The sequence below is a fragment of the Orcinus orca genome, chromosome 3, assembly GCF_937001465.1.
Source record: "Orcinus orca chromosome 3, mOrcOrc1.1, whole genome shotgun sequence".
Lineage (NCBI taxonomy): Eukaryota > Metazoa > Chordata > Mammalia > Artiodactyla > Delphinidae > Orcinus > Orcinus orca.
The window spans coordinates 1,077,997-1,100,090 of NC_064561.1; the positions used below are offsets into that span (position 1 = coordinate 1,077,997).

At 55.7% G+C, this 22,094-nt stretch overlaps 1 protein-coding gene across 2 annotated transcripts in view; it reads left to right on the plus strand.

Annotated features, from left to right (window-relative positions):
• Window positions 1-22,094, plus strand: part of GNG7 (G protein subunit gamma 7) — a 152,171-nt gene that overhangs the window by 45,601 nt on the left and 84,476 nt on the right. For both annotated transcript variants that reach the window (XM_033416832.2, XM_033416831.2), the window contains exon 2: window positions 1,228-1,285. The gene's annotated coding sequence lies outside the window, so the exon portion shown is untranslated. The remainder of the gene's footprint in view (window positions 1-1,227; window positions 1,286-22,094) is intronic.

The window sequence follows — 22,094 nt, forward strand, 5'->3', positions numbered from 1 at the left end:
TAACTTTAAATTTTCATATTGGGATATAGTTGATTTACAATGTTGTGTTAGTTTCAGGTGTACAGCAAAGTGGTTCAGTTATACATATACATATATCTATTCTTTTTCAGATTCTTTTCCCATGTAGGTTATTACAGAGTATTAAGTAGAGTTCCCTGTGCTATACAGTAAGTCCTTGTTGGTTATCTATTTTATATATAGTAGCGTGTGTATGTTAATCCCAACCTCTTAATTTATCCCTCTTCCCCACCTTTCCCCTTTGTTAAACAAACCGAAAGTTTCTTTTCGAAATCTGAGTCTCTTTCTGTTTTGTAAATAAGTTCATTTGTGCCATATTTTAGATTCCACATATAAGTGACATCATATGGTATTTTTCTCTTTCTCTTACTTCACTTAGTATAATAATCTCTAGATCCATGCATGTTGCTGCAGATGGTATTATTTTGTTCTTTTTTATGGCTGAGTAGTATTCTATTGTATATATGTACCACATCTTCTTTATCCATTTATCTGTCGATGGACATGTAGGTTGTTTCCATGTCTTGGCTAATGTGAATAGTGCTGCTATGAATGTTGGGGTGCACGTATCTTTTCAAATTAGAGTTTTCTTCTGATAAATGCCCAGGAGTGGGATTCCTGGATCATATGACAACCCTATCTTTAATTGAGGAACCTCCACACTGTTCTTCATAGTGGTTGTACCAATTTACATTCCCACCAGCAGTAAAAGAGGGTTCCCTAAATTTTTATATATATTTTTAAATTTATTTATTTATTTTTTGGCCATGCCGCGAAGAATGTGGGATCTTAGTTCCCCGACCAGAGATTGAACCCGTGCCCCCTGCATTGGAAGTGGGGAGCCCTAACCACCAGACTGCCAGGGAATTCTCTCCCTAAATTTTTTTTTTTTTTTTTGCGGTACGCGGGCCTCTCACTGTTGTGGCCTCTCCCGTTTGCGGAGCACAGGCTCCGGATGCGCAGGCTCAGCGGCCATGGCTCACGGGCCCAGCCGCTCCGCGGCATGTGGGATCTTCCCGGACCGGGGCACGAACCCGTGTCCCCTGCATCGGCAGGCGGACTCTCAACCGCTGCGCCACCAGGGAGGCCCCCAGAGCAATTTTTATGTCTATTCACAAGCGCACGACTCTTCCATGTGGACACTGCTAACACCCACCCAGCATTTCAGCGCCAATCATGCTCAGCTAACGTGGTACGTTTTTCTTCCAGGGAGCGGACACTGGGTTCCTGAACCTCGGCGCTGAAGACAGCCAGGCCTCCAGCACAGGTCAGTGTCCTGAGGTTTTTCTTTTCTCCACGTTCAGTGTTTGCGCAGGCCTTTGATTGGCGGTTCGGAGCCAGGATGAGTTAAGAGGTTGGGGTTTGCTGTCCAGGCGGCGTCCTCGCCGTGCACGCCTGCATCTTCCCAGCTCTGCTTGTTTCTGAGGGCTCGTCTTATCCATCAAGAGGGCACGGCAGCCACAGGGAACGTCTTCTGCCCTTGGCTGTGGGAGCAGGGGCACAGAGCAGGGAGACTGGCAGGGTGGTCCGGCAGGGTGGGTCCTAGCGCACCCAGGATGGGCGCAGAGCAGCGCAGGCCCGTCAGTGCCACCTGCTTCCCAGCTCTTAGCTTCCTCCTCAAGGCTTAATTGGGGTCTACGGTGCTTCACTCCATTTCCCGTTGGCGTGGAGGGTGACCCGTCGATGGCCATCGGCCAGAGCAGAGCTAAGTCGTGGGCTGCGACAGATATCTGAACCCCGTCATCCACCGCAGTGGGACAGCAGGTCGGGAAATGTGGCGAAGGCCTCCGGAAGATTAAGTCAGGAGCAAAATAAAGCTCAGTCCTGGTCCTTTAACTCTTGCTCGCTTGTTTGTTTCTGGTCTTATTCCCAAGAGGACTTTGAGTAGCTTTTGTGACGTTTGAAGAGGAAATAGCATGAGAATGAATGAGGTTGCCCCATGGCCTGCCTGGTTCATTAACTGTAATTGTCAGGGACCACACTCCGTGCTCCTCTGATTCTGTCACAAATGTCTTTGCTACTTCCGTGGAGTTTCCTCTTGCAGGCCGTCTTTGGAATAAACGTCCGGTTTCTAACAAAAATACAGATGGATCTTTGATTCAGGTTGTGTTCAATCTAGCAAGAAATTTGAGGGAGATCTGACATCTTTATAACGTATATTCTCATTCAGTGTTAGTGTGTGTGTGTTTGTATAAAAGAAAACATGTTAGACAAGAAGGCAGACACTAAGTGATTCCATTCAGATGATATTTCCAGAAAAGGCAAATCTGTAGGGACAGAAAGGTGACTCAGGGTTGCCAGGGGCTGGGGCGGGAATGGGGAAGAACTGTGCTTGGGCACCAGGTATCTTACAGGGCGAAGGGGAGGGTGCAGAACTGCGAGGGGTAGGGGTCGGGGTGGTCTCGTGACTTGGTGGACTGACTACAGAATCTTTGAGTTGTGTCCTTCAAACTGGCCAATTTTATGCTGTGTAAAGTGAAGCTCAGTAAAGTTAAAACGTATATATTTTAGCTCAGCTTGGGAGGGAGGCTGTGCCTGCAGACAAAGACCAGAAGCTGAGATTGGAACCCTGGGGTCCGTCTGGCCTGGTTATGCTCCGCCAAGGCCCCAAACAGATTCACAGTGTTAACTCTGTTTCACAAAGTCGCCAAGTGGGAGGGAAGTTTGGAGAGCGGCCCAGAGCCAGGCGAGGTCGCGCAGGGGGTATGTGTCTGCGCAGCGTGCGGGACGAGCTAGCCCCGCTCAACCCTTCTGTGTAGTGTTAACATCTGACCAACTTCTTGTAAAAAGAAAGTGAATTTAGACAACGACAAAGGAGAGGTAAGTCACCCCAAACCCCCCACCCATCGAGGACCACTGCTGACACCTCAGTGAGTGTCCTCCCGAATCTCTCTGTGAATTACTTCTCCCGCACGCACGGGGTTTTGGAGAAGTAGGATTTTCTGTTTGATGTACGCATTCCCTTGATGGGCATCTTCCCTCATCCATAAAACCTAGATTTCCATCTTCTTTCCTGAAGCCGATGTTACAGATGAATTATAATTTATTTCATTAAAAAAAATTTATTTATTGAAGCGTAGTTGATTTACAGTGTTGTGTTAATTTCTGCTGTACAGCAAAGTGATTCAGTTATACGTATATATATATTCTCTTTTCATATTTTTTTCCATTATGGTTTATCACAAGATATTCCCTGTGCTATACAGTAGGACATTGTCGTTTGAATTATAATTTATTTCTTTTAAAATAATTTTATAATTGATTTAACTGGTCTTATTAGTAGGCTTTTTTGAGGGTGTTCATTTTCTTTTTCTGTTTTTCTTTTTTTCTCTCTCTCTTTTTAAATTTTGCTACGTTCTGGGGTGGATGTCCTTGTGCAGACTTCCTACATCCTTGGTTGCCCTTTGGGGTAAATTCCTGGAAGTAGGTTTGCCTTGTCTGTGAATTTAAGTCTGAGTGTTCTCATTTACTTTTTTTTTTTTTTTTTGCGGTACGCGGGCCTCTCACTGTTGTGGCCTCTCCCGTTGCAGAGCACAGGCTCCGGACACACAGGTTCAGCAGCCGTGGCTCACGGGCCCAGCCGCTCCACGGCATGTGGGATCTTCCTGGACCGGGGCACGAACCCGTGTCCCCTGCATCGGCAGGCAGACTCTCAACCACTGTGCCACCAGGGAAACCCCCTACATTTTTTTAAAATCATATTTTATACATTTCCTATGCAACTTGAAATTCACTCTCTTTTTAAAAGAAATTTATTTATTTTTGGCTGCATTGGGTCCTGGTTGCTGTGCACGGGCTTTCTTTAGTTGCTGTGAAAGGGGGCTACTCTTCATTGTGGTGCGCGGGGCTTCTCATTGTGGTGGCTTCTCTTGTTGTGGAGCACAGGCTCTAGGCGCGCGGGTTTCAGTAGTTGTGGCTCACGGGCTCTAGAGCGCAGGCTCAGTAGTTGTGGCACATGGGCCTAGCTGCTCTGCGGCATGTAGGATCTTCCTGGGCCAGGGCTTGAACCCGTGTCCCCTGCATTGGCAGGCGGATTCTTAACCACTATGCCACCAGGGAAGCCCTCATTTACATTTTGACCTTCAGCCGCAAAGACCTCCAGAAACGCACCATTTCCCATCCCAGGGTGCGTCTCCCTATCCTCCCAAGTTCAGTTTTAGGTCCTGGCCAACCTGACAAACCCAGGTGATTTCAGCTCTTGCGTCCGGGCGTCCTTTTCGTGAGCGCAGCCGTTTCTCTAAGGCGAATGGCCCAGCTGCGTCCTTTCTGTTGGGGTTTCTCTCCCAGTGATTTTTTTTTTTTGGCCCCGCCACACGGCATGTGGGATCTCAGTTCCCTGACCAGGGACCAAACCCTTGCCCCCCTGCATTGGAAGTGCAGAGTCTTAACCACTGGACCACCAGGGAAGTCCCAGTGATGCGTTTAAATTCTATTTCTCTGTCTGTACGCCGTCCACTGCGAATTGTTTTCTGAGCATGTCTTTGCACTTTGCTCATCGTGGGTTTTGTCATCGGGCATCTGAAAGGTCTCTCGCACACCCACGTTCTCCTTTGTGTTTTGTGTGGCCTTCCTCCACATGTCAAGATTATAAAAAGACAATTCACCTGCGTTTTGTTCGATCGTGTATTTTACCCTTAAATCCTTGCACCATTTGAAATTCAGCTGTGCTAGTGGGTCTCACGCAGGCATGATTCTACCCCCTGCTCCCCACTCAGGGGCCACTGGGCCATGTCAGGGGACATCTATGGTTGTCATGACTGGGGGGCTCCTGGCATCGAGAGGGTTGGGGGCAGGGATGCTGGTCCACACCCTGCAGTGCCCAGGACGCCCCCCACAGAGGAGGGCCAGCCTCCCTTTCAACAGTGCCCAGTGACCGCTGGGGGAGACAGAATTGTACCCTGAGCTGGTGCCCACCGCCGGCCTTGCAGGGGTTTTCTGTTCCAAGGAAGCCTACTCTCCTGTACGCGCTCCTGGAAGGGGGGAATCTGGGCTTTTCCTGATTGCTTTTTAGTCTCATAGTCACGATGAGCACATCCTGTTTGCCAGGCCTTGTGCTCGGCCTCTGCAGGCGTCCTCACATCCAGTTCCCCACAGCACTGGGGGCGGGCAGGGGGAGTCTCCTGTTGCTGGGCCGCCGCCTTTCCAGGGAAGCCAGGGTGTCACCAAGCAACCCACCCATCCTGATGACAGCGCGCCGATCCGCTGCACTCAATTTCTGCAGACACCAGGGCTAAAAGAGGAACCGGAGTTTGGGATCCGGGGCTGGAGACATTCCCCAGAGTGCTGCAGTTCCCACTGGCGGCCACTAGGGGGCAGCGAAAGTCCACGGGGTCTCTGGCGGGGCCGACCTTGAGCCAGGCAGGGATGTTGATGGAGGGGGTGCAGGGGGTGCAAGGGGGCACCCAGCTGTCTTCAGTCAACCCCTCGGCCCTCCTGGAGACCCGTGACCACCCGTCCACGTTCTCCGAGACATTCTGGTTCAGCCCCCAGGGTCCCATGGTCACCCTGTTCTGGGCACACACACCACACCCTCCCTGCCCCTGCTTGCAGACCTCTGTGGGTCCATTGGGTGTAAGAGGGAGGCACAAAACACGGGCTCTGTCACCTTGGCGGGCTCACGGCACCTGCACCCCCGAACCCGCCCTGGCCCCAGCACCCTCCAGTGGCCGGAGCAGAGCCCGGACCAGGGAACGAAGGCCAAAGGGTGAGGGTGGGCAACCCCGCCGTGACGACTGGGTCTTGCTTCTGTGACTCTCTCCCCTGGCGCCTGGAGCCGGGCCAGCGGCTCTGGCCCCTGGGGGGCTTCCCCAGGCAGCCACCCTCAAAGCCTCCTTGTTTGGAATCTGCCCAGTGTCCCCTGCGGCACCCTCGGGCGTGTGTCACCTCCCAGTACAGTCACCTGGGCAGCGGCTGCCCGGCCTGGCCAGGCACGGGGTGACCCTCCCAAAGATTTCCTCCATCCCCTCAGCAAGGATTTCCCATTGTCTGCCCAGGCCAGGCTCTGGGGGACGCCAGTGAGCAGGGCGGGCAGAATCCCCAGCTCTCACAGGACTGATGTGTCAGTGAGAATCGTGGACCCATTTGGGGTCTCTCCCTCTCAGGAGTGCTGACATCAGGGCCTGGACGCTGTGGGGTGTGGAGCAGCCTCCCTGAGCCCCCGGTTGTGACAACCACAGATGTCCCCAGGCATCACCCAGTGTCCCATGGGGGCAGGGTCACCCGGGTGAGACCCCTGCCTCACTGATCCCTCTCTCACTCTGTCTTTGGATGTGTTTAGGGCCCCACTGGGTGGATTTTCCTGTTGGTTTGGAAGCTCTGAGTGGCCGCGACCACAGCCGGTTGGTTCCTGCCTCATGGAAGGGCTTAGCAAGTGTCCCTACGGCGTGGCAGCTGTGCCAGGGCTCTGGTGTGGGCCATCGTGGTGCTGGCTTTCCTTATGGAGGTGCCGTCGTTCTTTGAGCAAGAGCTGGGCTTTCCAATATGGCAGCCGTGAGCCCCAGGTGGCCACTGAGCGCCTGCCTGAAAGGGGGCCAAGGTGGAAATGAGAAGATTTTGCACGGACTGGGGTGATTCTTGGTTGAGAACGATTTCTCAGGCACTTCTCCAGCCCTCCCGCCCATGGTGAGAATGCAGAACTCCGTGACCTCCCAACAGCAGGGTGTTTTTCTGATAGCCTCTGTTCTCCCGGGAGTTTGCGAACATTTCTGCTGAAAGCGCCTGTTGGAGCCCTTTATCTTGAGAGAGTGGCCCTGGTATGGGGAGCAAACTCCAACCCAGCGCGCAAGCCAGAGCGTGTTTCTTTCTCCTGGTTGGTTACCCACTTCTGATCTGTCCCGGGTGTGTTGAAATGCACATTATTATCAGTTCTCTCCATGGACAAGCTGTTCTCCTGAAAGAACTGCCAAGATAGACAGTTAAAAACCTTAAAACGTTCTGCTCACGGAAGGTCACGGCTTCTGCTGTCCCTGCCTTCCTGACAGCATATATGATACCTATGTAATTATGGGGTCCCGCGCAGAAACCGGCCAAGGGGGCCCCCGCTGCAGCCCACAGGGCTCGGAACCCTCTCCCTGCAGGCTGCAGCTCTGATTCTGGAGAGCAGGCCACGTGGTGCTTCCCATGGCAGCGGGGGCAGTTCAGACATGAGTTTGACCCCCTACAGCAGGGTCTCACCCTGCTGATCCTGCCCCCAGGGGACACCTGGCCGTGTCTGGGGACGTCTGTGGTCGTCATGACTGGGGAGTTCCTGGCGTGAGTGGGTGGGGGCCAGGGAGGCTGTTCCACACCCCACAGTGTCCAGGATGGCCCCGCAGAGGATACCCCAGCCCCATGTCAGCAGCACCCAGCGAGTGGGAGGAGAGACCCCTTCTCCACAAGATTCTTGCTCCCAGGATCAATCGAGATCACTCTCCTTATGCTCTACTGTGAGTTATTACCGTGGTTCCCACCCAGGCCCCACTCTTCCGACCCTGCGGGCTAATCCCCTTATGGACTGGTTAGTGCTGCCACCTGATTCTACCAGTCTGAGCATCGAGGCCCAGAGAGGCTCATGTCTGATACAGCAGAGCCAGGCTTCCTCCCGGGGGGCAGCGAGAACTGGCTCAGCCCAGGCGGCAGCCAAGGCACAGAGACCCCTATATCCCCAGTCACGGGCGCGTTGCTAGGCAACCACTTGAACAGTCAGCCTCCCTCAGGGCAGGGATGATACACACATGCGGTCGTAGGTAGAGTCACAGATTCAAGGCCTCGTTTGACTCCAAACACGCACAGGGTGACAGTCACATATGATAAGAAGGTGGGGGGCAGGGGAGGAGAGGGAGCTGCAGGAGACTGAAGAGTGGCCCATTTGGGATGGGCAGAAGGAGCTCCCCACACCCCAGGGCCAGTTCTCCACCCTGCAACGCACTGGCCTGACTCCATCTGAGCCGGTGGGCTCCGAGGACGTGCCTCTTTCTCCTTATTCCCTCCCTTCCTGCTTCATTCACTGAGTTAGCTGACACCCGCGTGCCAGGCCCCGCCAGGCTAAAACACGTGTGTCTGTGTGCAGAAGCTCCCAGTACAGTGTACACAGTGGGTGTGTGTGACAGAGGACTGAGGCATGGCCTGGGGAGGGCCTGGGAGTTGGGGCGGGGGGCGGGGCCGGGGGGCTGAGGGTGGGTTGGGGACCTGAGCAGGTGCCGCAAAATGCAGGGTCACAGGGAACTGGGGTGTTGGGAGCTTGTTTCTAATTGCCATTGGTGTCCCCCCAAATTCAGATGTGAAAACCTACCCCCCAGTGTGGTGATAGTTGGAGCCTTTGGTGGGTGTGATCTTGTGACTTACCATAAATACATGTTTTGGACTTCAGCCACGGGTCCTGGCTCCCAGCTCCCAAAGCCCTTGGAATTTCCCGAGCTGTAGGAGCATCCCCTGAATGTGACTAAATGTGACAGTGATTGTAAACCCCAGGCAGTCTGCTCTGCCATCCCATGAGGAGTGTACTAGCTAGCCATTGCCGTGTAACAAGCCACCACAGGCTCAGCAGCTTACACCTCCCCTGTCTATCGGGGCAGAAGTGTGGACACAGTGTGGCTGGGGCCTCTGCTCAGGGCCTCACTTGGCCTGGCCAGGGCTGAGTTCTTACCTGAGGCTCGACTGGGGAAGGATCCACTTTCAAGTTCTCTCAGGCTGTCGGCAGGATTTGGTTCCTTTCAGTCGTCAGGCCCAAGTGCCCATTGCCTTGCGAACAGCATGCTAGGGACGACTCTTAGCTCTTGGAGGCCACTGGGTCCTGGCCCAGCCTCATGGTCTCCTCTGTGGGCCCCCTCTTCCCTCAGTCTCTCACTGCAGGAAGGGCCCTGCCCTTGGACTGGGTCAGGCCCACCCACGTGATTTGTCCTTTTGATCAACTCAAAGTCAACTGACTCGGGGCTTTAAGTACACCCTCCGAATCCCTTCTTCTGTACGAAATCACCTAATATGGGAAATGGTATCACGTTCACAGTCCTGCCCACACTTGGGGGTTGGTACACAGGGGGCAGGGGTTTGGGGACTTAGAATCCTTATGGCCACAAAGGGGGAGAAGGGGGCATGGTCATTCCAGACCCACCCACGCTGAGCCTCCGCCAGGGCCATGCAGGGGGTCTCTTTACCCTCGCCTTCCTTGCTGAGGCACCGCGGGTGGGTCAGGGTTGGGGTAGAAAGGCCGTACTTGGAGAAAGCATGCTTTGTCCTCGCCACAGCTAAACAAACCCATAGCTTCACCTGGTTTTATTTATTTGTTTATTTATTTATTTTTGCCACGCTGTGGGGCATGTGGAATCTTAGTTCCCCCGACCAGGGATCAAACCCATGCCCCCTGCAGTGGAAACTCAGAGTCTTAACCACTGGATCGCCAGGGAAGTCCCCTCACCTGGTTTTTAAAAAAAAAAACCTTTAATTTGAAATAATTCCAGATTCATAGGAAGTTGCAAAAACCGTGCAGAGCGATCCCATGCACCCTTCCCCCAGCTCCCCTCAGTGGCGGCATCTCGTGTAACTATTGCACAAAAATAGGAAGTTGGCGTAGGGACTGCGTGTGTGCAGAGTTCTGGGCCCTCCGTCACGTGCATGGATTCGGCTCTGTTTAATTTGTGGGTGTGTAGGACCGTCACATGTCTGCAGAGTGGAGAGAGCTCTTCCTGCTGTGTTTGGGGGGGCTGGGAAAAACAGATACGAACATCTAACCTTGGGCGGCGCAGTGCCCCACGCTCGTCGTGCAGGGCTGTGCCTCTCTTTTCCCGCAATTCTGGGCATCTCGTCTGCCGCCTTATTAGGCAGCTAGCCCTTCCAGTGGGTTTATTCTCTTGGGGGGGGGGTGTCTGCAATTCTGTGGAGGCTCCCAGCACCAGGAGGCTCAGGTTCAAATCCAGATGCACCCCTCACTCACACGGGCACCCCAGGCGACTCACTTGCCCTTTCTGAGCACAGGGGGCGGGCCCGCTGTCACCACCGCGGTCCTGGCATCCACAGGAGGGCCGCCAGAGGGAGGAGTGACGGGGAGGGCCGGGAGTTATAGTGAGGTACCCCAGTTCTCTCTGGGGGGTGAGAACCGTCCCTCATCCTCCCCTGGCCATTCTGCCCAGGCTCCGAGGACTGCTGAGACATCCCGTTGTTGGAATCAAGGCTTCCTCAACTTCCCCAGAGTTCTCTGCCGTCTTCTCTGCGCCCTGAATGGCAGGCGCTCCCCAGGCGGTGGGGGCTTGTTGTGTGCTTCTTCCTCACGGGAGCCCATACAGTGGCAGCACCCCATGTCAGCAGCACCCCAGCACCCGTGGAAGGGGGAATTCCAAGATGGCACCAAAGACCCCCACCCCCCTGGTGTCCACACACTGTCCTATCCCTGCTCCTCAGTGTGGGCAGAAGCTGGAATGGATGGGATGCCACTCTGTGGTTAGGCTGATGTGATATGGCCCAAGGGACTTTATAACAAAGACCCCTGATCGGTGGACTTTTTGAGTTCGTTCATCACAACGATTGTCTGGGTGGGCCTGACCTAATCAGATGAGCCCTTACAAGAGACCAGAAGCCTATCTAGAGGGGTCACAGCCACAGAGACAGGAAGTAGATGGTGGGGGCCAGGGGCTGGGGGAGGGGTGGGGAGTCAGTGTTTCATGGGGACAGAGCTTCAGTTTGGGAAGATGAGAAAGTCCTGGAGATGATGTTGGGGATGGTTGTACGACAATATGAGTGTGCTTAATGCCACTGAGCTGTGTGCTTATAAGTGGTTAGGATGGTTATATGCTTTTTACCACAAGAAAGAGAGAGAGAGAGACCAGAGCAACAGCAGACACTCTCCTACTGGCTTTGGAAAAAGCAAACAGCCACACGCTGCCCGTGGAGGAGGCCATGGGAGCTGAGAGCAGCCACCTCCCAACAGCCAGCAGGAAAATGGGGCCTCAGTCCTACAACTGCAGGGAAGTAGACTCTGCCAACCAGTCAGATGAGCTTGGAAGGGGACCCTTAAGTTCCTAGATGAGAGCTCAGCCCGGCCAGTCCCTTGATTTCAGCCTTTTGAGAACCCGAGTTGAGGGCCCAGTTAAGCCACACCCCCGTTTTCCTGACACAGAAACCAGGAGATGACAAAGGGTGTTGTCTTAGACCCTAAGTTGGTGGTGATTTGTCATGCAGCAGTAGCTGATCGATACACCTACCCTGTTGACTTCCCACGCTCGTTCTGAAACTCACCTCAGCTCTGCCAATTGGAGATAATCATCTCCACGTCACAGAAGAGAAACTAGGAGCAGAGAGAAGCTGAGTGTTAACACGATAACTGTTCTGTGACATTCAAATTAGCTGCATCTGTCACCCAGGCCGGATGGTAAGCTCCTTCGGGTCAGGGATCTCTCCCAACTGCGGGCCGGATGTTTAGCGAGTGAAAGGAAGAATGAGGCTCAGGGAGGAATCCTCACCTGACCTCCTGAGCAGAGAGGTGAGCCTGTGACCAGGACCGGTGGCATGGTGGGGCCCGCGGAGAATGTACTCATCGTGCACCGGAAGGAGTGATGACCGCACTCTGACTCCCTGGCTGAGTCAGCGGCCGGGGCCAAGGTCTGAGCTTGTGAGCCTCCTGGAATGGGACGCGCCGTCCCTGGGTCCCTGACTAACATCCCGGCCGATTCACAGCTCTGCGCGGATGAGAGGCGAGCTCGGAGCCAGGGCCCTCTGACTGCAGGACTCACAAAGCCAGGCAGCCCAGAGCCACAGAGAGCCAGGCTGCCAGCTGTGGGCGTCCTTGGCTCGAGCCGGGGCTGCGGAGTGAGGACAGGCATGCAGAGTAGGTGGGAGGAGAGGCAGCCGCACACGCACGTGCCCCCGGCAAACCAGCAACCAGGTCTCCCGCGTCGCAGGGCCGAGCAGCAGGGCCCGCTGGCCCCCTCGACACTGTGAACACTGAGGCCAGGTTGTTCTCTGTGCGGGGTCGTCCTGGGCTCTGTGGGGTGTGCTGGCCCCCACCCACTCGATACCAGGAGCCCCCTAGTCGTGACAATCACAGATGTCCCCAGACATTACCCAACGTCCCCTGGGGGGTAGAATCACCCCAGTTGAAACCCTGGTTGAGTGAGTTGATGGTGACAGCACTGCTTGAGGTGCTGCCTCTGGGGCTTCAGGGAGGCCTTCTTGGAGGAAGTGACATCTTGAGTTGAGCATGCCAATGCCCTGGAGCCGATTGGGGTGGGAGGGACCCTCCAGGTGGCGAGAGCAGTGTGTGCCTAGGAGTAGAGGCTGGTTCCAGGATGGCGGGCAGGGGTGCAAGGTGAGGCAGAGGGAGCGAGGGGGCCTCGGGCAGAGACCAGCTTATCCTCAGGGCAGTGAGGAGCCATAGAGGGTTCCAGCCCCACCCATGGCAACAACCAATTGACCTTGTTTTCCAGATTAGGAAACTGAGGCACAGAGAAGGTGAGGGTGCCCCAGTCGCCCCCAGCAGTGATGGGCAGAGGCCCAGGGGGTTTCAGGGCCGTTTCTACAATGCTTGGGGGTGGGGCTGGGCACTGGAGCCAGGCCCAAGAAGCAGCATCTGCCTCAGCACCTCCCAGCTCCGAGACCCCTGGTCAGGCAGGCATCTGCTCCCACCCTCGGTTTCCCTTTGGTAAAACTGGGGTGATAGCTGCCCCGGCCACCCTGGGCTGCTGCCTGAGGAGATGAGGTCATCAGCTCTGCAGTCCGTGTCCCTGGGCGGCACAGCGAGGGCTCTGGACGGATGGGAAGCGTGTCCTGTCACCCCACCGTCACTGGAGTTCTCTCACCCGAGCCCCACGCCCTTCCCCTTACTGGGCTCTACCTTCCTTCTTCCTGAAGGTTTCAGGGGTCTTCCAGCTTCTCTGGTATCCATGGAAACCTGGGCCTGAGTGAGGGACCCCCAGGCCCTTCAGCAGGTTGCTGGAGAGCCCTGGACCCCTGCTCTCCGTCCCAGGGCCCCTCCCCTTGACTGAGGGGGAGAAAGAAGTCAGGGAACCATGGGGACAGAACGTGCCCCTGGCCCAGAGCCCACGCCCCTGGGAGGTGACCAGCAGGGGTCCACCCTCTGCGGGTCCCGGCCCCGCAGCCACCAGGAAGGACAACAGCCAGGGCAGTGCTTCCATGTCCTGAGCTGACCTTGTTTTCCTGATCTCGGGGCAGGAACAGTTTGGCCAGCAGAGTGGACACGTCTAAGCTCAGTAAACAGCCGGGGAGCCGGGGGTGGGAGCTGAGGTGCCGGGTCCCCATGCCTGTCCACCTGCCCTCCCCTCCGTCCTTGGGAATTATCAGGAAAGCTCAGTGGAGCAGGTCCCTGAACCCTTCCCTTAGCACTCTAATGTGCTCAGCCACCTCCTGGAGGGTGGGGTGGGGCGGAGGATATGCCGCCTGGTGACGGTCACCTGTGTTGTGAGGCCACCAGGGTTGCCCTGTTTACGCATGGGCTGCGTTGCTGCACACACGCACACCCAGGACAGACCCAGGCTCTTGTGAACATTTGGAGCATCTTCGTGTGTGTGTGTGTGTGTGTGTGTGTGTGTGTTGAAATACAAATGGCAATTAGATTCACCATTTTTAAGTGCACAGTTAAGTGGCATTAAATACATTCACATTGTCGTGGAACCATCCCCACCATCCGTCTCTAGAACTTTCTCATCTTCCCAAATAGAAGCTGTCCCCAGGAAACACTGACTCCCCACCCCTCCCCCAGCCCCTGGCCCCCACCATCTACTTCCTGTCTCTGTGGATCTGACTCCTCTAGGGACCTCCTGTGAGTGCAATCAGACAGTACTTGTCCTTCTGTGTCTGGTTCTCTCACTGAGCATCCTGTCCTTGGGGTCCATCCACGCTGTAGCGAGCGTCAGAATCTCCTTCCTTTTCGAGGCCGAATCACTTTCCAGCGTGTGGATGGACCACGTTTGTTTATCCATCATCCGTCCATGGATGCTTGGGTTCTTTCTACCTTTTGGCTCTTGGGAGCCCTGCTGCTGTGAACACAGGTGTACAGCTATCTGTTTGAGACCCCACTTTCAATTCTTTGGAGTATGAGACATTTTTTTGTTCTGGTTTGACACCTTGGCCCCAGCGTGCGGGTCCCCTGTCCGCTCCCCCAGGACAGGGGGAGCCCAGTCCGAGCTGCAGAATCAGGGAGCTGGGCCAATACCTGGCTTTTCCCTCGCCTACCCTCACGCGGGCCCAGACACCCCTAGGAAGAAAAACTAAGTTTTTGCGTAAATAAATATGCCACGGTACAAGAATTCAAAAGGTGCAAATTGTGTCCTGTGAAAATGGTGTCTCCCCTCCCACCTGTGCTCCCAGCTCTCAGCCTCCCTTCCTGTAAACAAGTGACTTAGTGGTTTCCGGGTCTTTCCCCAGACATGCTCTGCATCCCAGGCACCCTTTGTGGCCCTTAACTTTTGCAGGGCAAAGCTTTGTGTTCCTCAAAAGCTTCCACTGACAGGAGTGGTTCGGAGGGAGGCCGGGGCTGGGGGCCAGAGGGAGCTGTTAGGTCGGCAGGCCTGTGGGGCGTGTCAGCTCTGGATGAGCTCCCCTGCCAGGCGCTATGGAGCCACGGGGGCCCCACCCATCCCTCGCCTGGCCCCCCCGCCTGTACACAGTGGATTTTTTTTTTTGGCCATGCCGTACGGCATGTGGGATCTTAGTTCCCCAACCGGGGATCAAACCCGCACCCCCTGCAGTGGAAGCAGGGAGTTGTAACCACTGGACTGCCAGGGAAGTCCCACAGTGGATATTTAATAATCATAACCTACCCCCATGTTATGGACTGAATGTTTATGTCCCCCACATTCACATGCTGAAGCCCTAACCCTCAGTGGGATGGTGTTTGGAGGTGAGGCCCTTGGGAGTTGATTGGGGTCGGTGAGGTCATGGGGGTGGAGCCTCTAGGATGAGATTAGTGTCCTTATAAGGGGATGGAGAGACCTCTGGTCTCTTATAAGGGGATGGAGAGAGCTCTGGCCATGTGAAGTCACAGCAGGAAGGCGGCTGTCTGCAGGCCAGGAAGTAGGCCCTCACCAGGAACCTGCCATGCCAGCAGCCTGATCATGGGCCTCCAGCCTCTGGGACAATAAGGAATCATGTCTGTGGTTTAAGCCCCCCAGTCTGCAGGGTTCTGTGATAACAGCCTGAATGGACTAATATATCCAGTCAAAAATAAGATTTTAAGTAGAAGCAGTCCCCCCAAGGCACTGTGAACGCTTTTGAGGACAAGGGTGGGTGAAGGAGACCCTCTGCTAACCAGAGGGGTGTTTGGAGGACGGACTCTTCCACAGGCTGTCAGAATGTGGGGAAGGGAAACCGCAGAGGGGTGACAGCGTCCTGAGACCACCGTAGCAGATGACCCCAGACTGGGCAGCTTAGAACAACAGAGACTTATTCTCCCACAGTCCTGGAGGCCAGAAGTCCGAGGTCAAGATGTCACAGAGGCTCAGGGGAGGGTCCTTCCTGCCTCTTCCAGCCTCTGGGGCTCCAGGCAGTTCTGGGCTTATGGACACATCAGCCCAGTCTCTGCCCCCATTGTCATGTGACCTTCCCTCTATCTCTGTGTGTCTCTCCTCTTCTTATAAGGACACCAGCATTGGGTTAGGGCCCATCCTATTCCAGCATGACCTCATCTTACTTCAACTAATTACATCTGCGAAGACCCTATTTCCAAATAAGGTCATCAAACTAGTCCGCTCAAGCTGCCACAACCAAATACCACAGGCCGGGGCCTTAAACAACAGACACTTATTCTCTCGCAGTGCTGGAGGCTGGACGTCCCAGATCGCGGTGTCGGCAGGGCTGGTCCCCTCTGAGGCCTCTTTGCTTGGTGTGAGGACGGCCACCTTCTCCCCATGTCCTCACGTGGTCTCCCTTCTGTGCATGTCTGTGTTCTAATCTGTCTTCTTATAAGGACCCCAGTCCCATTGGCTCAGCGCCCACCCTCAGGGCCTCATTTTACCTTAATCTCCTCTTTAAAGACCCCATCTCCAAATACAGTCACAGTCTGAGGTCCTGGGGGTCAGGGCTTCCACACAGGAATTTGGGGGACCAGAATTCAGTTCATATCAGTCACCATCTGAGGTTTTGGGTGGACATGAATTTTGGGGGCACACTGCTCAACCCACTGTGTGGGAGCTGGGTGGAACTCAGTAAGGGACTGTGGCGGGGGGGCGGGGAGGGAGGGTAGGAGGGTGGGTCACAGGGGGAGGGGAGCCTGCAGCAGATAAAAGCCCAGTGGACCGGGCTCACTCTTGGCCAGAGCAAGTCATTTAGCCAAAATGTAACCTCTACCCAGAGCGCGATGCCAGGAGGGGAGCCTTCGTGCCTTTGTAAACGAGAGTGGAAACCAGGGCTGGAGGAGGTCACCCCAAGGTCACAGCACAGCCTTGACTGGACAGCATCTCCACCCCGCAAGTCTGTTCCGTGCACACTACCAGCTGTCCAGCCGGGGGTAATGATGCTGTGGAGACACCCAAGGGTCCCCCAGTGAGGTTGGCACCGTGACCCTAGAATCCCACCAATCGCTGGGACATTTCCTTGAAATCTCTTTTGCCCGTAATTGCTTAAGCATGTTGAATTCTTGCCCGAGATCTTTCCAGTTTGCTTTGAGGGAAAACCACTTTGACTTTTTTCTTCTTTATAACATGCTGATCTTGTAGCATGAGCGCCCGCTGGGGGTGCCATGGGCCCTGCCCTGGGGTGCAGTCGGGGGACGGGGTGAGGGCTGTTACTATGTCTGAGGGGTGATTGCAAGGTGAGGCAGTGATTGGGACACCTCGCGTGTAGGACATGGAACAGGACAGTGTCCTATAGCCAAAGCACAGGGCTGTGGGCTCTTTTTCTTTTACTGAGATATAGTTCACACAGCACACAGTTCATCCTTTAAAGTATTCAATTCAGTGCATTTTAGTACCTAGTTGTGCAACAGCCACCACTAGCTAATTCTAGAACATTCCATCACCCCAAAAGAAGCCCCGTCCCCACCAGCAGTCGCTCCCCCTATCCCCCTCCCCAGCCCCTGACAACCACGAACCCAGTCTCTGTGTCTGTGGATCTGCCTTTTCTGGACGTTTCCCATCAGTGGAATCACACCCTGTGTGTCCTTCTGTGTCTGGCTTCTCTCACTGAGCATCATGTTCTCAGGGTCCATCTACATTGTAGCGAGTGTCAGGGCTTCCCCCCTCTTCATGGCTGCGTAATGGTCCACGGTGGTGTTTGCTTTTGAAAGATGTTATGCGATGGACATTTCAATGGTACTGGTATTCTGATGTCTGTTGGGACCCCACACCCTGTAGGTTTTGGCCTGATTTTATTTATTTATTTTATTTTTTATTAAAAAAATTTTTTGGCTGCTCACGGCATACAGAATCTTAGTTCCCCGACCAGGGATCAAACCCTCTCCCCCTGCGGTGGAAGTGCAGAGTCTTAACTACTGGACCACCAAGAAAGTCCCTGGCCTGATTTTAAACAAGCACTTGCTACAAACTTGCTATAATGGAGATCAACAGTAGCAGACTTTTTGGTAAAGGGCCAGACCTTAAATATTTTCATTTGCAGGTCAGGCTGTCTCTGCTGAAACACTCAACTCTTGTATCTTGAAAGCCACCAGAGATAATACCTGAGGGAAGGGGCGTGGCTATGTGCCGGTAAAACTTTACAAAAAATGTGTAGAGGGCCGGATGTGGCCCTCGGGCCAGAGCTCACCAACCACTCTTTAGGACAGAGGTTCTCCAGCGTTTTGGTCTTGAAGGCTCCAAAGAGCTTTTCTTTAATTTGGGTTATATTTATGAAAAGTCACTAGATTCAAAATTAAAACTGAGAAAAATCTTAAGTATTTATTCATTCATTTACAAATAACAAGAATAAGCCCTAAATGGCATTTTTAAATGGAAAGTAACTTTTTTTTTTTCCAAAACAAACAAAGAATTAGTGAGAAGATGGCCAGGAAAAGCCAGAGGCTTTCACTGCCCAGAGGTGACTGAGGACACGTGAGTGGCGACAGAACAGAGTGTCAGGATCCTGGGGCAGGACATTGGGGGGAAAAGTAGGGAAATCTGAATAAAGTGTCCCCATGTCACTTTCCCAGCTGTGACAAACGCGCCCCGGGGAAGGGTAGTTGGGTGAGGGCAGACGGCACTCTCTCTACTGTCTTTGTAACTTTTCTGTAAACCCCAGATTATTTCAAAGTACACGTTTGTTGAAAAAAAACAGGACAGGAGAAAACAACTGTGTGGTCGAGTGAGCACTCCACCGCAGTCAGTGGAGGATGAGGATAGCGTCGGGGAAAGTGGCTGGAGAAGCCGGGGAGGGGGTGATGGTGGCTGGAGAGTGAGTGGCAGGTCAGACCGTCAGTCAGAATACCGACCCGGCGCCCAGCACAGGCCGAGGGTGGTCGTAGGTGCCGGCCATGGTGGTGAATGAAGCCCTGCCCTCCAAGGACAGCGCTGGCACAGACACCCAAGCAAACAAGAAGGACAAAACAGGACTTCCCTGGCGGTCCAGTCCAATGGTTAAGACTCCACACTTCCAGTGCAGGAGACGCGGGTTCGATCCCTGATCGGGGAGCTAAGATCCTGCATGCCGCGCGGTGCGGCCATAGAAAAAAAAAGGGCAAGAGGAAGAAATCAGGAAATGTGCCTGGGGGAGCCGAGCAGAGAGATGAGAGCCCCGGGGTCCAGGGAGGTCTCGGAGGAGGTCTCGTCTACGTCCACGACGGCTAGGGGGCTAGGGAGGGCATCCGATGCAGAAGTCAGGCGCCGAGGGTGAGGGAGCTCCAAGGGCTCCCTGGAGGCGGGGGCTTGCAGGGTGGGAGGTGGGAGGTGGTGGGCAGGGCATGGACAGTCGTGAGGCGTGACGGCCAGGCGTCCTGGAGAATGGCCCTCTGTCCAGGCTGGTCTCGTGCTTTTGATCAAACCGATGGGGGCCCAAGGCTCGCAGCCCCCGAGGCAGGGTCAGAGCTGCAGTGGCAAGTCGGGCTCAGCCCCGACGTGGCTTAGCCCAGCCTCCCCAGAAGAGACCAGTCCCTCGTCTAGGCCAGTGGGTCTCAACCAGGGGCGATTCTGCCCCCAGGGACACTGCACCACGTCCGGGGGATCTGTGGTTGTCACGATGGGGGACGGGGTCTGGCATCAAGTGGGTGGGAGGCCAGGACGGCTGCCCCACAGAGGACGACCCCACCCTGATGTCAGCAGCACCGGGGGGGTGGGGTGGGGGGGTGGGGCGGGGACCCTGTGTTAACTATTTGGAAAAAGCATTGAGTTCGATCCCTGCTCACGCTGGGCACTTGGGTTTAGAGCCAGGCTTGCACGCAGGTGGACTCCAAATCGCTCTCTGCTTGGAAACTCAAATGCCTGTGACCCTGGGCTTCCCTACCCTCCCGCACCCCCATCCTGAGCGTCCCCCCAGGCGCTGGTGGCCCACATGGCGCTCAGAGGGACGAGGCCTCAGAAACTCCTTCGTCTTGCAGCTGTGGGATCAGCGAGAGGCTCTTCAGGGCCAGGTATGAGATGAAAACCTGAGCCCCTTGCTCAGAAGTTTCCAGGAGATTCCAGACGGTGAGAGCAGAGCATTAAAGCAAGGGTGGGCCCTGGGCCGGCACTGGCTCAGCTCTGAGGTCCAGGCCAGGAGAGGGGAGGCTCTGGGCCCCAGGTCCCTCCCCCTTCCCCTGCCTCATCCCCTGCGGGTGCCCCGCCTACGGGCGAGGCCGAGCGTCTGTCCTTGGCGCCGGGCTGTGTTTACTTCACCCGCCCCAGTGTGTTGGGCCGGGCTAACCAGGAAGGGGCTGGGAAAGACGGTCCTGCTCACGGGGCGGTCTCTAGGGCCCTGGCTGCTGACCCGGGGACAGCACGGGGCCCAGGCCGCCCCCCCCCCGACCCCAGCCGCGGGGGCTGTGGCTTCTCTCCCCCCGCGTGTTGCTGACGTGCAGACGGGACACGCCACCTGAGTGGTGTGGGAAGGAGAGGAGGCTATTCAGAGACACTGGGCTCACCCGGGTTGTGCTGTCTGACTGTCAGCAGTTTATGCTGGTGTCCAGTGTGAGCAGGGAGCAGGCTCAGTTTTCTCCCAAGTAATTAACCTAGGGCCTCCCCCCTTGGCGCTGTGGGTGTGGGGCCGGGTCCTCCTCTGCGGGGGGCCGTCCCGGGCACCGCAGCATGTGGAGCATCCTCCCTGGTCCCCACGCACTGGATGCCAGGGGCACCCCCCGTCGTGACGACCACAGGTGTCCCCAGACTGTTCCCAGGGTGAGAGCCACCTCCAGTCCAGGCCCTCTGAGGGGCAGGCAGGGTGCAGAAGCCGAGGAGTCCCGCCCTCCCGGGGCAGCTGGGTCCCTTTCGCAGCACCTGCCGGGAACAAGCCTGGGGTCACGCAGAGCCGCCGCGGCCGCAATGCCAGGAACACAGCCCGGCCTCTGCTGGATTTCTTGGCTGTGATGCAGAAGGGCTGGAAACTGTGCTTTCCAGGGATTGGGCAACCAGAAATCTCAGCATCTGTGTTCTCCGTTTCAACACACAGCAGCCCAGCAACCAGCAGCTCCATAGGTTCCTCACTCTGCTCCTCAAATATGTCCGGTGTCCACATGGGGCCCTGGGCAGAGGGGCTGACCAGCTGCTTCCAAAGTCATTTCTATTATTGGACCCAGACCGGGGGGGGGTCTCATTGGGGCTGATCCTGCCCCAGGGGACACTGGGCCATGTCTGGGGACGTCTGTGGTCATCTTGACTGGGGTGCTCCTGGCATCGAGGGGGTGGGGGCCAGGGGTGCTGCTGCACACCCTGCAGCGCCCGGGACGGCCCCCCAGAGGATGACCCGCCCAGTGTTGTCTCCAGACTCCTTCTAGTCCTGGGAGCTCGTGATTCTGGTCTTGGGTCCACGGGATGATCCCAGGACGCTGGTGCAGCCCCCTCTCTGTCATGGTTGGGGGTCATGGGTCTGCAGGAAACGCGCCCTGTCTGAAGCTCCTGCACCCCCCCGCACGCACGGCGCGCTGTCCTCTGTGGTACGCGGGGATCGGGGAGGTGGGACGTCGTCCTGACACCCTGTCTCCGATTCCTCAAAGCCCTTTTAGAGCAGCCCAGGGTCTTGACGGCCGCAGCCTTGCACAGTGATGTCAGCAGACAGCTCCGTGGCCGCTGGCCTGCGGCTTCCAAGAAGCTCACACCCGCTCCTGGGAAGGAGCTGTGGGGACCCGCCTGTTTCCAGCAAACTCCGTGTTGGGGAGCCGAGGGAGGTGGACGGGGAGTCAGGGCCCAGCCCAGGCAGCTCCTGCAAACCCCCTCCCAACCCAGATGGAGCTGCCAGGCTACCGTCTCCAGGCTGAGTCAGGGCTGCGTCACGTGGAGGAAAGAAACACCAGCTCAGCAGCCGCAGAGGCAGCCTTAGAAGCTTTGTCAGGTCATGTGACCTCCCTGCTCGGAGTACCCCCTCCCCAGTCTCCCAAGGGCTACAGCTCACCTCTTAGAGGCCACAGGGCCTGTCAGCTTTTGACCTCACCGCCCGCTGCCCCAAAAGGCATCGTCTCGCCCCAGGACATTTGCACGAGCTGCACCCCCACTGCCACCACCTTTCCTCCAAATACCCACACGGCCGCCCCTCATCTCTTTAGGGTCTGTGCTCCAGTGTCCCCTTCCAGCGAGGGCTCTCCTCTCCAGCCCGTCCTTGAATCTCACCGACACCCACGGTCCTTCTGAACTGCCTCGCTTTTCTCCATGACGCCTCCAAGTAAAACTGTCTCTGTTTCATGTAGTTATTTGTATGCATGTTTCTCTCCCCCATCTAGAATGTTAGGTTCACCGGGCTTGCCCAGAGGTCAGCGGTCAGCACACTTTTTCCAGAAAGGGCCAGAGAGGGAATATTTTCGGCTTTGCAGGCTGACACTCTCCGTCAAGACGACTCAGTTCTGCTCTTGTAAATTACCGGTTGTGCCCCGCGTGCCAATAAAACTTTGTTTAGGAGAATTTGTGTCAGATGATCACGGAACGGAACGTGTCTTGGGGAACGTCCCACCGAGGATGACCCGGCCCGGATGTCAGCAGTGCCGCCGAGAGACCCTGCCTCTACCCCACATGCGTTGGGTTGTGACCTCTGGAAGTTTCCACGGT